General features: G+C 33.7%; 1 protein-coding gene across 6 annotated transcripts in view; it reads left to right on the top strand.

Moving 5' to 3' along the window:
• EPHA7 (EPH receptor A7) overlaps positions 1–21932 on the top strand; it is a 171927-nt gene that overhangs the window by 75558 nt on the left and 74437 nt on the right. The window lies entirely within an intron of this gene.

The raw sequence follows: 21932 nt of genomic DNA, 5'->3' as shown, positions 1-21932 counted from the left end.
ATGAAATGGATGAATGGATCTTAATTATAGTGTCCTGGTGACTCTTTTTTCAGGCTATTTTTCTGGACAAGCATCAGATAATCTGACAAATCATGAACAGTTTACTTTATAGTTGGGTTGGGATTAAGTTACTGGCATCTGCAGGGAACGTAAAAAGCAGTGTCTTCTGATAAAATGTTTGGGTATTTGCCATGCCTATTTTCAATTTTAATCAGTAACCTTTAGGAATGGAGGACTATAAAGAGATAATTCTTTGACAGATGTATTTTTTTATACATTAACCTATGGCACTTCAAACACAAACAGGTCCTGTGTATCAAGTTTACATACCTAAAATTTTATTGTGTGTTTGCCCATGAATTTTCTTCTGAGTTTTCACCATGTGGAGAGACCTGCTATATAAAATTTATTTTTATTGAAAACAAGTTTAGAAATAACTAATTTATTATAATTAGGTTAGAGTATTTGTGATGAGCCTCTTAATTGCCTATAGGTAATAGTGCACAATAGTTTTTCATTATTTTTGGTTGTCTTTTAATTTGAAGGATATTTATGTGCTATTGAGATGGATAGATTATTGAGGGGAATTTCAACTCAAATTTTGTCTTTTTGCAAGTTAAAAAAACATATAAAGTGGGAATTTTTGGAAAAGTTACATAGTTATTTGAAGGTGTGTAGTAATAGATCAATATCTACATTATTATTAAAGATTTCCATAGGCAAAGGTTGTTCAAGTTTTTTGATGTTATTTTTTTTCTGACATTGATTGTCTTTTTTTTGTGAATTTCGTAAGCCATCTACTAGATGACATAGTATTCCTGTTCAGCATTAAGTTTATTCTTGCATACAAGAACACTTTTGCGCATTTTCTTTAAACAGGTCAATAAAAGCAAGGTATGTTCATTAGTTTCAGCAAGCAAATGAGTAACATATAAAGCCATATTTTCCAATAACTAACATTTAATTGGACATTTTGTTTCACCTATCTTCTCTTAGGTGTATAATAAACACATCTAAAAGAACTCAACAGAGAAATTAGATTTAGTATCCCTCTGGGTAACTGAAATTACCCTGCCGTTGTTATAAAACACTGTTTTTTATTGTTCTTAGACTGTAAATAAATGTATTGATAGTAAAGAATTAACAACACATCCAGGAAGACTTTATTTAATAATGATGATGTAAAATACTTCTTATGCCATTCGATTTATCTAATTTATAGCTCTGTTTGATTACCCCAACATGCCTTTCATCTGTAAGAATTGCGCCCTGGGGACTAGTCAACTTATTAATTCATCACTTGTTCTTTTATGGTTGCAATCCCCATTATAGTATGAACATAGAGTGATACTCTCTTCTGAAATCTGCCAGCCAACTGGTTCCAGTCTAGCTGACCTTTTGTTTGTAACTGCGATCCTAATGGTTTTTCTATTGGCTTCTGTTTCTAATAGGTTGCATTACAGTCTGCTTTTTTGTCTTATGGTATCATGGTGAGGAAAAGACAGCAACAGTGAATTCCACACCTGCAATTGCAGAGTTTCATAAAGAGGAAAGACCTGCTTCAAGTTAACCTGTAGTCTTTTTTAAAATGCCTTTTGATTTATCTGTCACCTGATCCATCAGCAATGAATAATTTTCATGGAAGGTGCACTTTAATTACATTCCCATTTGACTTGCATTATCAAGCCCTATCTAGGTAATTAATCTCACCAAGTATCCAATTTCGGCCTTTATTGCTGGCAGGCAGGCCTCCTGAATTATGTGTGCTTGAATGGGTCTTGGGTCTTTTTAACCGGGCAGACCCTGAAAAAGGTCTGGGGCCTTCCAAATCCTAGAACCGTGTCTCAGAAGCTTTTTTCTTAGATACTGTGATTAAATTATATTTGGCATCACAAGTACACTTCCATAGTCAATGAAGCCTATAGATTATTGTAATAATGAAAGCCTTCCCTTCGAGGTATAGCCAATCTGCCTGTCATTTTGTTTGTGGGATGTATGTATTAAATTGTTAACTGTAGCTAACATCTGTATCAATCTGCTAATATAAATTTGACACAGTTATCACCTAAACTTAAGCAATAAATAAATAAATAAATAAATAAATAAACAAATAAAAATAAAAAATAAAGGATTTGAAGGATTTGTATCAATTTAGGAGAATATTTGGGTTAAAAGATGGTTACAAAATTAGAATCAAAATTATCCTGCTTTATATTCAATCATATACTCTATTTTCTACAATTTTATTTATTCTGAGTTAATAGACAGCTTGCCTTTTATGTTTTACCTGTGTTTTGATTTTGATGATTCTCATTCCTTCATTATACCGATTAATGCCAAAGTTCAATGATCTTACCAACTTAGTTTATACACATACACATCCAATTATTCTGAAATACATAATTTGTCCTTTTGTTACAGTCTTGTTTAATAATCTAGTGCAAAAACACATTAAGTGTTTTATGATTTTCTAATTTGGAAAATATGTTAATTATATATACTATACATACAATTAACTATATATAATTATAGCTATATATTTATAATGTATTATAATATAACTATTTATAACTAATTATAAAACTACTACTATATATGTATGTATATGTAGTTTTATTTCTCTACTCTGAAGGCATTTTAAAAAACTCTGGCAGCTCCTTGAAAATCAAGTTGAAATACAGTGTAAATTGATTAGCTGTCTGTTTGAAAGTGATCTAAATATCTGACAATATTTTAAACCAGAGGTTGCCTGAGTAACAGAAGAGAAGGTGTCCAATCTTTAGTAGTCTGAATAGGTTAAAACATTTACAAGGTAAGACATTTTGGAAAATTTGGACTGATGATACTGAGGATACTTCTCCAGCTTCTGCTATCACCTCTATGCAGTTAACTCCATAAGTCTCTGCTGGCCCTGACCTCACTCCCAAATTCCTGCCTTGTATTTTTACAAGATTATAGGCTATGATTGATTTTATAAGTATTTCATTATCAACTAAACTCTACCCAAATAAAATCTAGCTTTACTTTAACAAAATTTCTCAACATGTAACTTTAATTTGACTCTTTGTTGTAAGGCAAATAATTGAACACATATTAATGTAATATGTATGAAAAATGGATCCCTAATACGTTTGACATCACTTTGTAAAAATTGCCTTGTATTTCTTTATCTGAGTATTGGTTTCTCTTTTCATATTTTTTTCCCACAGTAGTTTAATTGCAAGATATACAGAAATGTTTTACCATCCAGGGATGTTTGGGTGGCTCAATCTGTTAAGGGTCTGACTCTTCATCTCAGCTCAGGTCTTGATCTCAGGGTCATGAGTTCAAGCCCCAGAATGGGCTTCACACTGGGATGAAGCCTACTTAAAAAATAATTTACCATCCATAATATTTCTCAAATGAGGATGCAATAATTTAATCTAATACTTTTTGATTAAATATGTTCATAATAATTGCTTATAAGCTATCATATAGCTTCACTCAGAATTTAAATTGGCCAGAAATATTCATTACTAAATGGTTTACTGTTGTGAATTCCTCAGTAAATTGTGCGTGCTAACACATATGTATGGGTGCATGCACACCCAGATATGTATATATTATGTTGTATGAATAAATTCAAATCAGACATTTTTAAAGGAGTTATTTGATTTGTGACTATATTATTAACATATACTGTCTGTAATAATTAGGTATATTTATTTCTTACATAGATATATTTCCTCTTAAATATTAATAGCCAAACAGTTTATGGCTTTTTAGTATCTGTTTCTACATTTAGTTTCTTTTTGGCATTTCTGAATCATGAGAGTTTATATTTTTCAGTAATTGTTATTGTTTCCTGTAACATCATTTTGAATTATGAGTGTAAGAAATATAATTAATTTAATGTTTACAGATCAAGAAATTGAAACTTAAACAAAAGAGACTATTTGTTTAGTATCATGTAGTGAACCAATAGGGGCAACTGGTTTGCTAACCAGAAACATTCCATTTGAGTTATTTTGCTTTTCTCTGATATATTCTTAGATGTAGATTTTATTCAGTGTATTGACTTGCCAAAAATATGTATTGCTTGAGCTCTTTGCATAATCAATAAACATTCTGAGCTGAGCAGATTATTTACCTATATCAAAATGAAATCAGTGTCTATATAATAATGCATGTGTAGAAAGATAGACTTAAATATATCAGACAAGTTGGACCTAGAACACTGGATTTATAATAAGAATGTTTGAGTCCAAGTTGAAACAACTTGCTTTTTGACCTTGGGCAATTAATACAGTCTTTATGTCTTACTAGTTAATCTTAGTATCACATGAGGCAATACACAAAAAAGCGTTTTATAAAATAAAAACACTTTGTGGTTGCCTGTTGGTGGTGTTGATATACTAGAATGCAATTTTGAACAGCTGTGCTATAAATTTAGCTGTGGCAAAGCACAGTCTTGGCAAAATTAACAAAATCCTGCTGATGATAATACAAATTAATGTTGACTTCATTCTCACAATGTGTAGCCCTCTCAATAGACAAGACTACAAAAGTGAACACATTTCTAAAAACATTTCTGGGAAAAATCATCATAATTCAGAGAATTCCAGGAAGTCATAAGAGGTGTATTAGGTATAATCAATTTTTAAAATGAACCTTGAATTCTTAAGAAAGTCACACGAAATTTAGAAACTATTTCTATTGCCAGTTTTCATATTGTTATACTTTTAGAAAATAATGCTAAGTATTAATGTTATATTTTATCCCTATTTTTTAAATTTAGTGTTGTCAGATATTTGGCACCTTGTGGTACTATGTGTGTAAGTATATGTATTATATAAAGACTAATATTTACTTAATTTTAATTTAACATTAATTCTCTAGGCATATAGATAGATCTCATAACTATATATATATATTTTTCTTTACTGATCTATCAGAATACAGAACCTCTTCTATTGGACTTGATTTATATTGTATTTTGAAGGGTAAATTAGAATAAAGTTGGAAGAAAATGATTTTATAGCAACAAATTGAAAAAATTCTGAAGATCAATAATTTTCAGTTAAATTTTTAAAAGATAATTTGCTATCTGTCTCTGTTACCTCATAAGAAAAACTTTTAAATGACTTTCTTTTGATTATTATTTAATATTCAGATGTATAACTTTGATGAAATCTTAAATGTTTGGGAACATCTATATTTGAAACATAAGCCTACTTTTGGCAAACTGAGAGCAGGAGAAATGTGATTTATTGAAATACCAATGGAGAGAGAAAGTTGAGTTTTTATGTTTCAGATGTGGTATAGATGTGGTATAGGGTCACTCTTTTGTAACTCTGTAAGGGCTTACTGATACCTGACAAGTGTTCTCTCGTTTAATATGTTTGATTGCTTTCTACTTTTTCGTTGGTTCTTTCTCTGTTGGCTAGAAAATGAGCCCTTGAATACACATTCTTGCACACATATCCCGTATAGATTACTTCAAACTGTTGGTGGGGCAGGGAGGAGGGGGGCGCCCAAGAATTAAGAAGCCAAAAGATGTGAAGGAGACCTTAAAAATAAGAGCAAGAGGGGAGAATGTGATTTTGCACTTTCATTCTAATTTTGGATGGAATAATATTGGCAACAGTTCCATACCGACCTTTACCTCAGAGAGTTGTTTTCTTCGCCTTTACATTTATATCCCCAGGGACTGTCGATGGGCATTTTTGGAAACGTGACAATATTGGATTTCCTTTTCTAGACCTTTATACTGTTTGATATGTCATCTGTAGCTCTTTCTTTTTCTCTTTCTTCTTTCTTTCTTCTTCCCCCCAGTCCTGCTCCTTTCCTTCCTTCCTTCCTTCCTTCCTTCCTTCCTTCCTTCCTTCCTTCCTTCCTTCCTTCCATTTTTTTTTCTTTTTTTTTTCAGATTTATTCCCTGCTCCCCTCACTCCTTCATCTCTGTTTTTCTCTTCTTCCTGCCTTACTTTCTCTCCTATTTGTTTTGGTGGTGAGCACCTAGGTACAGGAAAAAGCATGCAAAGATATGAAACCACTGTTCCAATGTCACAAGAGTCATATAAGTGGCGAACAAAGAACAAGTTGTTCCCTAAGAATTCATTTCTTTGCCCCCAGGATGCTGCTGCTTTTTACATCCTGTGATATTTACTTCTCTTTCTGAGGTACGTTGAACTTGAGAGCTGCAGGTTTGAGATCAGTAGTGAGAGTCACAACAGACTTGTCTGTGATAGTGTACTGTTTGATATGGAAAAATATTGGAATATTTTCTTTTTCTGCTAGCTTTCTATGAGATAAATCTCTCAATTTCTACTGAATACATTTATACAAATCGGAATGAGTTTTTTTTAAAGTAGTTGTTTGAGGCCCTTTGAAACAGATTTTCTTTCCCTCAGATACTTAAAAACTCAACTAAATAAAAAGCAGCATTATGACCAAACTGATTTTATATTTGTAAGAGCAGCTTTTTCTAAAGGGTAGAATTTGTCAAAGACCTTCCCACAGAAAAGTAGGTCTCACTTCTAATCTGTATTCCAAAGAATAAAAATGGAGTTTTTTGTTACAGTCTTACTCGACCAGTGTGTAAATACATTCACTTACTACAAGATCTTGTGATTCTGACCTTTTGGAAGTGTTGTGCGGTCACTGGAACCTTGCTTTTGATCACTGGTAATCTTTGACATTATTGAGCAACCTTATCCATAAGGATCTCTCTCTAGTGTTCTGGGTCAGTCTCCCATGGGAGAAAAGTGAGCTTTTGAATTGTGGATATGAAAACAAAGCAGCAGTACACTCTTCTGTTGTTTAACGTACTTTCTGTAAAGATTCTCACTGTAGTGAATGTGCCTTTGCCAAATACCCTAAAACACCATCAATCACTTTTAATTACCCGTTTATACTTCACTTTGCCTTTTTTCATAACAACTCCCAACCCCCATTCCTATAGATGCCAAACAAAGGAACAAGTTGGCCGCTATAAGCCTCTTTGTGTTTTCTTTCTCTCTCTTCTATAGTGCTTTATGAAGGGTATCCAATTTATATCACTCCAAACATTCTTCCAATGTATGGCATAATTGTTAAATTGGAAGGAAGATGCCATTGGAAGCAAAGAGGTTACTCTTGGCTGCTTGAGTACTAGCTGCAATTGGAGTTGGTGTTGGGGAAGAACTGTTTCTGTTCTTGAAAGTTGTATAAAAGGCTATGTACAGTGGCACGTGTGACTGCCCACTAGCCTTTCAAAGTGATGGGCACACTGTATCAAAGTAGTCTGTAACATATGACAACATATGAATAGAATCTGAAATTCACTTTCATGTATGCCGTGCATTTGCATGGTTTTATGATGGTAAACTCATTTAAGAGAATGCAAAGATATCCCTCTGGGTAATCTTAAAAATCAACAGCAATGTTATAGATAAAGTTATGCAATGCTTGTATATTATTTTTCTCTTTTGTATCAAAAAGCCATAGTCGTTGAAAGGCTCGAAAGTCTTTAGTACTCAATATACTACATGAACTATTTAACTTTTTCCCTTTTATGATACCACTTTACATGCGCTTTTTAAAATTTATAAATTATAGTTAAACATTATCCAATTTGTATTGGGTAACAAGGATAATAATATCTGTGCCTCTTTTCTAGGTTATAGAGAGAAAGTTGCATTATCCATCTCTCATATCCTGGATAGGTCTTCAGATCTCTATCCCACTGTTTCTGTTGAGTATCAAGAGAAGAGTTTCCCCATGAGTGATTTGAATCTTGTTTTTAAATGTTTATTTATTTATTTTGGGAGAGGGAGAGAGAGGGAGAGGGAGAATGTGAGTGGGGGAGGGGTGGGGCAGGCAGAGAGGGAGAGAGAAAATCCCAAGCAGGCTCCACACTGTCAGTGCGGAGTCCGACATGGGGCTCGATTTCATGAACCGTGAGATTATGACCCAAGCTGACATCCAGAGTTCGCCAACTAAGCCACCCAGGCGCACCATGATTTGAATCTTAATAATCCTTTTTTCATTATTATATTGCTAAATTGTTCCTATCTCTCTGTTTAAGTTTTTACCAAATGCAAAGGAAAATGATGCAATTTACAGTTATTCATAGGCTAGTAAGAAATTATTGTCAAGAGAATTCAGAAACTATACCTAAATTCCAGGTCTCCATTTTAATTGGTATAGATAGAATGGGATTTATAAACTAAAAACAAAACTATAGATTATTATTGCAGTGTTACCAAATTACAGGTTAACTTAGGGTCTGATTGGTTTTTCCCTTTTGTCTCTTTCGTTTTTTTTTTTTTACACTCTACGTCTTTTTTGGTGGTCTTACTCACAAAATGCAGGTGCTTTTTTTAAAATATAATTATTTCACTGCTTTTTTTTTTAAAGTAATTCCTTATGTCTGTAATGACACCCAGAACTTTAACTAATCCTTTGGAATTATAATGTAAATACCAATGAAGTTGTAAAATTTTAAATAGAATTCATGTCCCAGGTTTCATCAGGGCAAAAAGCTTATATTACAACCCTAGACAGATAATATAACACATATGTAGATGATTATGCCTTACATTGGATGAAAAGTCTCGTTTCATTCTAATACTAAAAACAGAAGTCTGGAGAATTTTCATAATATTTCTTGAGCTTCCCCCCTCCCCCGCCATACTATTTGGAAGCAGAAAAAGTAAGACTGAAGTTACATAAAAGATATTTAGGGATTCAGTCCTGTCTGTTAACACTTTATTGCCTCCCTAGGTATCAAATTCTCAACCATTTTATGAAGAATGTGTTATTATTCAGAATGCAGGAAGAAGTTCACAAATTGCCCAAGGTGATAAGGCTGTAAAGTGGCTGAGTGAAATCACCAGTGACGTCAGACAGGCCCTGTGGCCAATGGTCTTATTCCCTAGGTTATATTATCTCTTTCTGCTCTTGAGTTTTTAGTTGTGTTGTTCTATTTCTGGAGAAAATGTCAATTCTAATAAACATGTGATGCATACTCATACTCATACTCATACTGGAAAATTTCTAAATACAGTTTACACATCACAACCTCTACTACTTTTGGATTAAGTGTAAAAGTGAAATATGCAAATATATTCACGGTTATCAGGGAATTAAATGGACTTGCATCACACATTTAACCTTGATATTTGTGGATTTGATTCAGAATACATCCTAGTTATAAATGCATGGAAAAACCCATAAGGACATAGATTTCCAGAGTAGCAGCCATGGTAACATCTAACATGCTTCTTTGGACATTTTTTTTAACATTATAGGTTAAATTTTCTCTCTAGTAATTGGAAAGTATTTCAAATTGCAGGCATTGTATATGCAGGTTAAAAAGCTATCTCTAGAAATATAAAATTAGTTTCTATTATTTTGATGATTTTGAACCAGGATTTTTCACATTTAAATTAACACTTTGCACAGTTTAATTGCTTTAAATCTTGCCAGATCACACTGTTGATCATATTAGTTTATTTGAAAATTTTAAATTCAAAAATATTCTAAATATTTTTTGCTTAATTTTGTAGAAAATTTAAGGCATTTTTCTAACACATCTCTTGCTTTTGCCTTCAGAATTTAAGGTGTACTAATAAGCTGTGCCCAAAATCAATACTAATGTTCATACAAACTTACTTTTGCCATGGACAAATATATTACAGTGTAGCACAAAAATTAAATTTTATTAAATTATGATTGAGTTCCTATGTAGCAACTGCACGTAAAAATATTATAAGTCACTTAGCAGAGAGAAATGGAATTTGCAATTTTTATAAACGTTTGCATCAGATCAAAGATGCCAAATATACAAAGCCCACACTCTGTAAGTAACTATTTGCTGTTTATAGTGTATTCTCTTTGGAGTCATAGATAGCAGAAGTGTAACTTTCCAAAATGAGGGTAAGAGGAGTTACAATTTCCGTTCGTGTATTGATTTTATTTTATTAATATTATTATTCATTTATTAATTTTCCAAGAAGACTATTTATTTATTTTAATTTTTTGCTTGATTCAGTCCCACTTCTCAACTCCCACTAGGTTTGCTGAGCTCTACTGTAAACATACTTTGAATCCAGTTCTCTGAGAATATTCTTAAATAAGTGCTTTTATTAAACAGGTTTTCTAAAGCAAAACACCTAAAAATGTCAGGTACATAGCAGGTGCATAATACATATTTTTGAGAAAATAGGTTAATACATTATTTCCACTGAAACGAATATGTGATTAAATGTGACTTATAGATGTCTGTCTGTGTTCCCCTTAGGGCAGAGTTGATACAATGAAAGCCTATGCATTAAAAACTGACTTGTGGATACTATAGAACAGATAAAATGACATAATGATTTACACTAGCAGCTGAAAAGTGAAAAATACATACCTTTAAAGAAATCATTGCTAAATCAAACAACATATAATGTAGTTGTTGCTGTTTGCCATACACACAGATTGCACTAGAGACTCATTGAGTGAGAAAGCATCATTATGTCAATTGCTTGCGTATTTCAAGTGAAAAAAATTTTTGTCCTCAGTTATGCAGATTATTTCTTCAACTCTCCATGATAATGTCTTTGAAAAATGTTATGTGTTTTCACAAATAAATCTAGTATACATCCTAGAAGGAATCTCTTTTTCTGGGTTGTAAAAGAAAAAAAAATAACTATGTCTATGTTTGATTTGAGGGAGCTCCAGAACATGCTTTTAATATTTGTTTTCTGCTAAAGATGTAATCTTCATATTTCAGGAAGGCATGTATGTATTAAAAAATTAGAGGTTTGGAAAGGGGTTATGGGTGAAGAAAATGAGAGAATAGATTTGGAATTAGCTAGAAGAATATCAATGGAGACTTTGGAAAATGGTTTCATTACAGTAATGTGGCCATATCATGTGCAATATAATAAAACTAGAGAAAAACTAGTAGCCATATCTTCTTTACTCCTTTTCCTAAAGTACAATGATACACCTTATTTGTAGTATTCTGACATATATTCTTTGCCAAAAGTTATACCTAAACTCATAGTTTTACTGCATTTCTGTGTTGCTAATTTATATTCCAACATTTGCAGTACCTTTCCTTCAAATAGCCATTGCTTTATTAAAATATTTGATCTATATGCCCACTCTCAAATGTGAACTTGATCAGCAGATCTTCTGATGTAAAGCCACTTAAGAAATGTTAAGATTCAAGATTGTTGTTAACCGTGTGTGTTCTTTAGGAAACAAAGTCCTAAGCTCAGTTCCAGAGTAAGGATTCAGACAAATGCTTAGCACTTTTTGAGATGTCTTCTTGGCTGGCAATGAAGAGAGAGAACAACGCATTTTTTGTTCTCAGAGAAAATGCTGTCGATTTCTTCAGAGTCACCTTCAGCCTATGGCTACCACTTTATGCAATGTTTGAAAAAGAATTTAGTTACTATGTTTAACATTGTATAATAAGGATTATTCCAATTTCCTGTAGCCATGTTCTCCCCTCGCCCCACCGACTATGATTGTTTTCTTCATTCCCCCCAAAATGTAGTTTATCTTAACCAGCGTAAAATAATAGATCTGGTTATACTTTAGGTGAGAGTTTACATTGCTAACAATTTCATTGTCAATATCCTTGTTCAGTATCTTCCGTTCAAGCCTGGGTCTTTCTTTGTTTCTGGTTTCACTTTAACTGTTTAGTATAGTGGAAAGACGATGGGCCTTTGAGCAAGAAAGATGTGGTTTTACTTCCTACTTCTGCTGCATTATTATTGTTTGAAGTAGACTATGCATAGAAAAACATTATTTTGTACATAACATTATCAAAAATATTCTAGAATATGGAAAGAATATTTGAGAAGATTCAGGATGTCTTAAATTTATTGATCTCAACCATACTTTCTAATGGATGTCCCCTTATTTTCAAAAGTATACAAAGAACAGCTGTGTTGGAAACGTACTTAAAAAATCAAATATATCAGGATTAATAGTTCATGGTAATGCACTTACATTTTTTATTAATGTGGGGCAAAATTCTTAGAAGAGTTCTTGGACCACATACTGTTGCTATGTTGTATGTCTAAAATTTACAATTTTATTTCCGTATTTGTATTAATATTGCTTAGATATTGGTCTGGCTTAGATATTAATTGACCAAAGCTTTCAAAGTTTTATGTTTACCATAAGAACTGCAGATGATTAGCAATTAAAATTTTAGTTATTTCTGCTTAAAAGGTAGATGAATGTTTGGTGGCCAGTGTCTCATTCAGAGTTTGAGGGCCATGCTCTGAAGTCATTTATGTTAGGCATATTTACTTATATCATTACAATACAGATCTGAAGAAAAAAGATTCATTCAGTCTAACTGATGCTAAAATATAAAATTTCTAAAGAAGACAATAGTTAAAAGTTAATGGTAATAAAAAAAAACTGCATTACTTCATTAATGGCAGTTCCACGAGGAGTTAGTTAATTGTGTGTGTTAAAATGATGAGACTTTCACAATTATAGTGTCATCATCGCAAGTTGGTTTTGATCATGAAAGACGGCCATGGATTTTTATAATACAGTTTTGGTTAATTTATTCTACAAATTGTGTCCTTTCTTTTCTTTCTTTCTTAAGTTTGTTACCTTGAAATTAGGAACTTAGTACTTTGCCTATTTTGTTTATTTTATTCTTCGGTCAAAGTATTATTTTGACCATGGTTGTATGGAGTTTGCTTAAGGAGACTGTGCCATTCTTCCCCTATGTTTTCCCCATTAAATCTTTCTCCTATTATTTAAGTTGTGTTCTTTGAAGGGTCATGTTGATTATGTAGAGCTTCCATGGGAATTCTTTAATGAGAATGTATAATTTCCCAGAGTGAATAGTAATCATATTATTCTTCAAAATTGCCGTAATCAGGAACCAATGTCCTAAGAGAAACCTTGGTATCCAAGGATAATAAAGTGGTATAAGATCAGCTTACCTCTATTTTGAGTGGGAAAGAAAATTCAATAGTGTGACATATGGTGCACTTCCTGGTTCCATCACACCAAAACCCTTCCTAGCAGGCTGATACTTGAAAATTCACTAGTGAAATGTTTTTCCTTGAAACTACCATTCATTCTTTTATCATTCAAAAGTCTTTATTCAGCGTATGGTAACTTTCACACATTGTTCTAGATACTGGGAAAAAACAGTAGACACCCACAAACAAATCTACCCTTAAGAACCTTCTAGTAGGAGTGAGGTGTGGGGTGCAACAGACGAAAGTATATTAAATGTGGGAGATATTTAAACATTAGATGATGTCCATGTAAATAGAATAGAAAGGCATGAACAGAGTTGCAGAAGGGTTGGGGATTTTAAAAGGCTGTCAGGAAAGACTTCATAGAGAAGAGGACATTTGAATAAGAGCCTGAGTAAGGTAGAAAAGCAAAACCAAAAGAAAGAAAAATGTTCCAGTCCGAGAGAACAGTCTGTGCACAGTCCTGAGCAAAAGCATGCTTGGCATGTTCAACATGGATGTGGGTGTAGCTGGTGTGGAAAGATAGAGGAGAGCAGGAGTGAATGTCAGAACATTAATGGGGTTGGAGGATATTGTGTTGGTCCTTGCAGGTCATAAACAGTTCCCCCACACCCCTTATCCATGGTTTCAGTTCAGCTGTGGTCTGAAAGTAGGTGGTTTTCCTTTGACATATCACCAGAAGGTCAATAGTAGCCTAATGCTCCATCACAGTGCCTATGTCATTCACCTCACATCCTCTCATCACACAGGCATTGTATCATCTCATATCATCATAAGAAGAATGGGTGAATATAGTACATCAAGATATTTTGAGAGAGAGATCACATTCATGTAACTCTTATTACAGTATATTTTTCTATTTTATTATTATTCTTGTTAACCTCTTACTATATTTAATTTATAAATTAACCTTTATTACAGATATGAATATAAAAATATATAGTATATATATAGAGTTTGGTACTGTTTGAAGTTTCAGACATCCACTGGGAGTCTTACAGTGTTACCCCCACAGATAAGACAGACTGCTGTGTAACCACTGGCTTTAGATGGAAATAGAAAACCATTGAGGGGTTTGAACAGAAGAGAGACATCAACTTACGTCCATCTTAACAATTTTATTTGGCTGCTCTGTTAAAAATAGACAAGAGGGGCTCAAGGGTAAAAGCAGGAGATTGGGAGGCTGTTGCAATAATCTAGAAGAAAAATGAAGTTGGCTTGGGCTAGACATTTAGCAATGGAATGGTAAAGAGTGGTAGTCAGTCTGGATACATTTTGAACATAGAGTCAACAAGATTAACTGGCCATTAGAATGTGGGGTATGAGAGAGTGAAAGAGAACAAGGGTGACTGCATATTTTAGAGTAACTGAATAGATGATGCTGCTAGTACCTCAGATGCAGGAGATTATGAAAGGGACAGCTTTGAAGTTTTGGACATGCCAAATTTAAGATACCTATAGTTGACTTCTAGTTGGATATACAAATCTGGAGTTTATGTATGGGGTTTTGGTGTGTGATATAAATCTGGAGTTAATCAGCATAGATACGGAATTTAAAGTAATGAAACTAAACATGATAATCTAGAAAGTGCATATCAATAACATTTTTAAAAAGCTCAGATCTGCATGCCAAGGCAGTGGATGATGAAGAACAACTAGAAAAAAGTGACAGAGAATGAATGGCCCGTGAGATAGGAGGTAAATGCAGAGTTGAATGCCCTGAAGTGCAAAGAACGTATTTCAAGGAGGAGGCAGTGATCTGTGTCAAATGTTAATAGCCCTGCAAAGTAAGAAGTAAAAAGTGAACTTTGGATGAAACAACTCCGTATGAGTCTAATGGCCATCAGAACATCTTACATGTCTTAGATTGCACTAATCTGCAGACCAAGGGTGGCTGACATTCCGCTCTCCTGTACACTTGTCACCTCCAACTGGGAGTATTGTGTCCAATTATGAAGTGACTCACAATCAGTAATATAAGTCCCAGTTGAAAGAATGGTTTTGGCTAACTTGGGGGAAAACTGGGGAAGATATGACAGTAATCTTCAAAAACCTATGAAGCTTTATGTCTTAGAAAGTTCTTTGTTACCTTTATTTACGATTTGTCTAAGTTGTTTCTGCCCATTCACTCATTTATTCAATAAATATTAAGTGCCTAGGATTTGTCAAACACTCTGCTAGCCACTGGAGATCAAGTAGTATGCAAGGAAGACAAGATTTCTGTTTATGGAGTACATTGTCTGAAGAATTTTAGTCTAAAACCGTGATATGCCATGATGAGATCCCAGGTATCTGGATATTCCCACATTAGCAGGAAACTCACTCACTATAAGTGATGAAGAGGAAAGCAGGAGTATAATTTTACCTTAAAAATTCGAGGGACAAATAATTTCCGTTTTAAAAATTGCTTTCTATGCTTGTTTATGCTTCTAATTTTCAGTGAATTATTGGAAATCATCACATAGAAAGGATTTTAAATTATAGGCGTGCCAGCCTTTCTTCTAAGTAAGTTCTAGTTATACTATTCAGTAGATATTTAACACTCATAATTTTGCTGAGGGCTGAGGGATTCAGTGGTGAAATGGTCATAGTGCCTCATGGAACCTAGATTATTGGGGAACATCAGTGTCAATCTCTTTTCTTTTTGCTTCCACTATCACTATGGTCTAATTCTTGAGCATTCTTATGAGATTTTCATGAAAGAACATTAGCCTATGGATGACATCATCTGTTATGTGGCTAATGTTTGTTGAAGACATCAGACAGTGTATAAATATGTAATTATTGTTCTTGAATCTTTGATGGATCTCATTGATGGCAAAGACAGGATGTTATGTCATTTTTTTTTCAGTAAGCATAGGCATCAGCACTACATCTATCTTGAGCCAGCAAAGAAAACAGATAATTATTTAATCTCGTGTTTGATGATAACCATTTTTTCTTGGCAAATGCTTGAATTAAGCAAGTTTTCTTCATTGATATTTCTATGATTCAAAGTCCTTTTTTTTCAGCCAATTAAATATATTCAGTTTCTGCATAGCGTGTCTGAGTAAATATAAAATATTAAGCATACCACTGTGTTCAGAACAATTTTTTTTTACTGCAATCACTGTTGGTTAAGTGTACACCTGTTTTCAATATTAAGAAAAGTGGTAGTTGATTTTGTTGGAATAGTTTTCAAATCCTCTTTCTTGTTTTATCTCTTATTTTTTACCTAGGTGCCCGAGGTAGATATATTTTGGCAAGATCAGGAGTAGGTGTGGAGGGTGGGAAGCAGTATAGTATAGTAAGATGTTATATCCTAACTTTTACCATTTTAAACAAAGCCTGCAATTATGGAAAATTTTAGACAATTGATCCTAGCAGACGTTTGTTTTGAGTCAGTTACCCATCTCTGTTTTGACCTGTGTTCTGATGCAGCTAAAAAGGCCTGACATTTGTTTTGATAAAGGGCCATTTATCTTTTTCAGAAGGGTAAGGTGAAAAGTGTTTTTCAAGAGTTTTGATTATTAAAAGAATATAGAAGTGAGGTAATGTTGAGATTTCCATGAAATGAAAACCGTTTAGAACTAAATCTAAATTCCATTGTTCTCTTGCTTTGAATTTAGCACTAGAATTGAGCTATATTTTTGCAAGTATTTCTCTATGTACATATGTTATTATTGGCATTTATAATTTTTTCTTCTGGTAGACTCTTAAAAGAAATTTTGGTCTCCACCATAGGTGTTTTTGTGCATTGTGATTTGGATCTTTTCTTTGTCTCCCTAGGGTAAGTACAGAATTGGAGGCTAAAAGTTTTTTCTTGTAAGATACTTACGTGAACAAAACCTCTCTCTACATGTATTCACTTCCTCTCAAACCACTCTTCTCCCATCCACACCCATTTTTATCCCATATAAACTTCATCCTGGAAAAGGTATTTTTACCTGAAATAATGCTTTTTTTCTGGATTGTTATTAAAAAGTAGAGAATAGGGGTGCCTGGATGGCTCAGTTGGTTAAGTGTCCAACTTCAGCTTGGATCATTGATCTTGTGGTTCGTGAGGTTGAGCCCACATCTGTCTCTGTGCTGACAACTCAGGGCCTGGAGTATGCTTGGGATTCTGTCTCTCCTTCTCTTTCTTTGATCCTCCCCCACTTGTGCTCTATGTCTCTTCCAAAAATAAATAAATAGACTTTTTAAAAAAGTAGAGAATAGTATAGTGAATGGAAAACCTGTGGATAAGGGACATGCACACACCCTTTCTCCCTCTGAGAGCTTGCACACACCCCTTCTCCCTCTTAGAAAACGAACCTTTCCTTCTTCTGCTCTTGCTATGAACACGCAAACATTTTCCTCTGCTTCCTGGACAAGGACTTGATTTGTAATAAATTGCAAAGTTCCGAATGCTTCATGTTTCTTTGCCAAGGTGCTAAGAAATGCAGATTGTGTTTCTCTATGTAAATCTTGAAATCATCATTAATACTTTGTTTTCTTGACTATGTTCTTTTAATCTGAAACAATGGACTTCTCTTAGTTGTCTCAACATACTTGCACACATATTTTTTAAAGCATGACCATCATTATCTAAAGACAATATACACAGTTCTGAGAGTATATAGTTTCCTGTTTCCAAACTTTTCCTATTATTCAGTAATATGTTGTATGAGTTCTGTGACCCCATTTTTGCCTCAATGGCAATATTGCTGTATTTTTGTACTTCATGCTTTTCATCTGCTCTTGGGGTTCCTGAAATCTAATAATGCTTTATAGATGATTCCTCCCCAACCTAGAAAATTGAATTGCTACTGGGATTTATGGAGTATTGTTTAGAACCATCTTGATCTAGTTTGGTGATTTTCAGGTAGAAACTTTTAAAAATTACCTGAGATTTTATTGGCCACTTTGTATAATTGTGATTTTATTGGCCACTGGGTATAATTAAAAAGACACTGAGAACCATTATAAGGAATTAATTATAAACATATTTATTGGTAACAAATTCATATGTAGGCCAAGAAAGTTATCTTAAGGCAAACTTAATGCATATGTCTATGAAATCATCCTGTTCATTGACATTAATTTAGCAGGTTTTTTTTTTTTCTAAGCAAACACATCAAAAGATGCTAGCAAATACTTTTTGAAAAAAATCTCAAAAAATTTTCATTTGCTCAAAAAAAGTCTGTCTGCCCCTTCGTGGATAGGTTAAGACAACTTTTGACAACAGAGAGCAAGCACACCACCGATAATACTTGAAAGTAGTTTGTATTCGTGCTTATATGCATGTGAAATATGTAAGTGGAAGGACTCCTGGAGTTAAGATTTTAATATTTCAGTTGTAGATAACTGTCTTTGAAAACATAGCTTTTTATACAGATTTGGTGTGAAAATGTTTAGTTGAGCAGATGGAGATCCAGCTGGTAGAGTGTATGTTTGTCGGGGTATCTGGCATTTAGCTACATCCAAAAATGATATCAAGCTGAAAGACGTTAAGGAGCAGCACTGTGTGAAAGCCAGTAGGATCAGTTAGGGGTAGCGTTCTTGCATTTCTGATTTTCTAACCTTGTAGGAATATATTTTAATCCAGACGGAATTTTCAATTTCAAAAATAAAATCTTAGAAAATGTAAATAAAATTGTCAAACAGCTGCCTTTCCAAAATCTTGATTACAGTAGACCAGGAAACAACTGCTACTTGTGTATTGAATCTAGTACCTGATGAATAGTATATATCTCTAGGGCCACAGAATCATGCACATTTCCCAGAACTTTATACTCTGTATACTTTAAATCATTAGTTTGGTTTCATGAGCTGAAGTGTAAGAAATGGCAGGGGATAAGAGAAAGGAGTGCTTTTTGGGGAAGAATGACAGGAGTCCCAAATATATGTGAAGACATTTTAGCTTATTGGATGCTAGTATTTAAAGCCCACACCGTGGTGGGTAAAAGGCCCACTTAGGAAGAAAGAATAATATGTTTAGCTCCACGTTTTAAAGTACATAAATTTGACTGATTAATATAGTCTGCTCACTCACTCATTTCTTTACTAAAGAGATGGATATTCAGAAATAAACTGTCAAAATACTAAATACATATATTCAAAAAGTTCTGTATTACACATTTATTTGAATTGTTTGGATTGACAGCAATGAGCAAAAGCTATGATTGCAGTTCATAAAATTTTTCACATTATAGTTTTTTGTTTGGCTTCCCTTTTAGATACTGTGTTCGTAAAGCCTGAATTCAAACTTATAAATTAATTTCACTGAAAATAACCAATTTTACCAATGTTTTATATGAACCCCAAAGAGAATTAATTGATATATTTATTCATGTAGCTGTTAAAACGCTCCTCTCTCTCTCTCTCTCTCTCTCTCTCTCTCTCTCCACACACACACACACACACACACACACACACACACACACACACAGTGGAGGATGGAATATTCTCCAAGTATTTGCAATTGTTTATTATAGTGAGTAAAAAGTATCTTTAGGTGACTTTAGGAAGACTTGTCTTAGAGATTTATGTGAATCACTGAAACCAAAGATAATTTTTTTATTCTGATTTGAGCCAATGACCTCATGAATTTGGGACCTAACGTTTACAGGTATAAAGTTAGGATAAGATAGTCACTAATATGCCTTCCTGATTTAGCCAATATTGGTATAATCAGAACTAACTGCACTGATTTATCCCTTTACCAAAAATTTGGGCTGGAAAAAGCATGTTTCTTAGTGAGCATGAACTAGTGAGTTCAAATTTAGAAACTGTGTAAAGAAGAGGGTCTATCTACAAAACTCCATTTGTCGGAAAAGCATACCTCTATGAAATAAAAATCATTTTCCTTCTCCATAGAGCTTCATGTTTTATAAAACAATGCAAAAAATAATTGTTATGAAAAGACTATAAATAATACTTGCTTTTGGTATCCATGTAATTTTTTCTTAAAATGTTTTTCCTCAATTTTAAAAACAATGCTAATAAATATTTTCTTTCTTCAAATATCCATCTAAATTTACTTATTTCACCTCCCTATAGTATAAAATTATATCCAGTGTATCATAGATATATAAATTACATGATGTGTAAATTATATACATATATGTGTGTATATATGTCATATATATATATATATATATATATATATATATAAATGTGTGAGTATATTCATCTGTGTGGTGTGAAAAACTGCTTAATTTACTTTATACTGAGTTCTGTATCAGGTTCTTTGCATTCATTATTTTAGTGAATCCTCACAATACTCTCTAATGTAAGTGATGTTAATTTCCCCATTTTACAGATGAAATAATGGTGTAGAGAGTTTGAGCAACCCAAGGCTGTTCAGAGGCAGAAATCAAACCCAAAATCATGCTCTTAATCACTATGCCTAATGACTTTTCCTAATTCTCTAGTGCTTTTAAAAGCTAAGCTTAAGTCTTAAAGGGTGCAGCTTAGATATGTACCTGAGTAACTGACCAATTCATTTAAATAAATTCCTAAGCAGTTGACCTATTGATGTTGGAGTCAAGGTGGCATTGTGTGGACTAAGGGGACATGGAGTGTGAATGACTCTTCCCAAGGGAACAGTGGCCTAGTTTTTGCTGAGGATGCATGCATGCATATACAGTGGGGCCAGACATGTCAGTTCCAGAAGGCAAGCCAGAAATCTAGATTTTTCAGTAAAATCTTCAGATTGTCCAATTTTTGTCTAATAATTCAATTTTAAAGCAAACAATACCCTCATTGTGTCAAACAAAACAGATATATAGAAAGGAACTAGAATAGCCTTAATTTGTAAGCTCAGCTATAACCAGACTGTGTGTTGAATTCCAAGGTTAAACGGACCCTGGGACAGATGTATACAGGAAGTTTATGAGGGACTGCTCACAGGTGCAAAAGGAGCAGGATTGAGCAGAGGAAATCATGGAGCTAAGATGCATCCGCAACAATGGCCTGAGTCAATCCCATCGAGTGCTTTGGAGCTGGAAGGGCACTCTACAGTTGTCCTGATTGGGGTAAGGAGCCAGGACTTTATGCCATCCCAACTTCTGCCATTAAGTAGTCCTTGGCTGTGCCACTACCTGAGGATGTGAACTTGGGCCAGGTTGTTCTTATCAGCCTAGAACAGTTGTCAAAGGAATATTCAATCATAAGCTGTCAACCTCCAAAAAACTTAATACCAAAGAGGTGCTAGGAGATTTGGGTGGTACAGTGGCCTGCTATCCACACTTTAGCCCAAATTGCTTTTACCACCTAAGTCATACTACCTACTAACTGTTTTCTAAAACTTCTTTAATAATCCAGTCCCCTCATCAGAAACGCCTTCTTCCTACCTCTGTGCATTCAAATTCTGTCCATCCTTAAATATCTGCTTCGGTATCCCTTTTTCTACTGATCCTTATATACTGTACTCTTAGCCACTGTGATTGATATATACGCCACCAAATAATAATGTATTACTGTTGCCTTTTCTTTGATTCTCAAAATTTTATGTCCCCAGAATACATGTTAGATGCATGTTACAAATGAAGATACAAATGCAGGACCCACATTCAGGAAGTCCTGAGTCTGTATGTAACTGGGGTGGAGTCTAGTCCTGTGCATTGCTTATATATATGCAGGTGATTCTTATGATTTAAAAATTCCAGGTGTTTATGGATCAGTTTGAAATATACCATTTTAAAAGAGATACATAAAAATACAATTTCGTATCTTCTTCAGCTTATGGATTGTGTATTGCAGAGTTTTTTTTTAAGCCTTCCTCATAGTACTTATAATAAGTAAAACCCACTGCTATTTTTTTTTAGCTGTTGTATATGAGAACAAAATATATAATAGTACACAAAATCTTGAGTAAACCATGGGACATCTTATATAAGTGAAATTATATTTTAACTAATCAAAATGATTATAGAAAACTTCTGACTTGAGAAGCTCCTACAATCTCATATTTCAGCATTTTAATGCTGCCTCAGG

Source organism: Felis catus, chromosome B2 (assembly GCF_018350175.1).
Source record: "Felis catus isolate Fca126 chromosome B2, F.catus_Fca126_mat1.0, whole genome shotgun sequence".
NCBI lineage: Eukaryota > Metazoa > Chordata > Mammalia > Carnivora > Felidae > Felis > Felis catus.
This window is presented reverse-complemented; position numbering and strand designations above follow the sequence as displayed.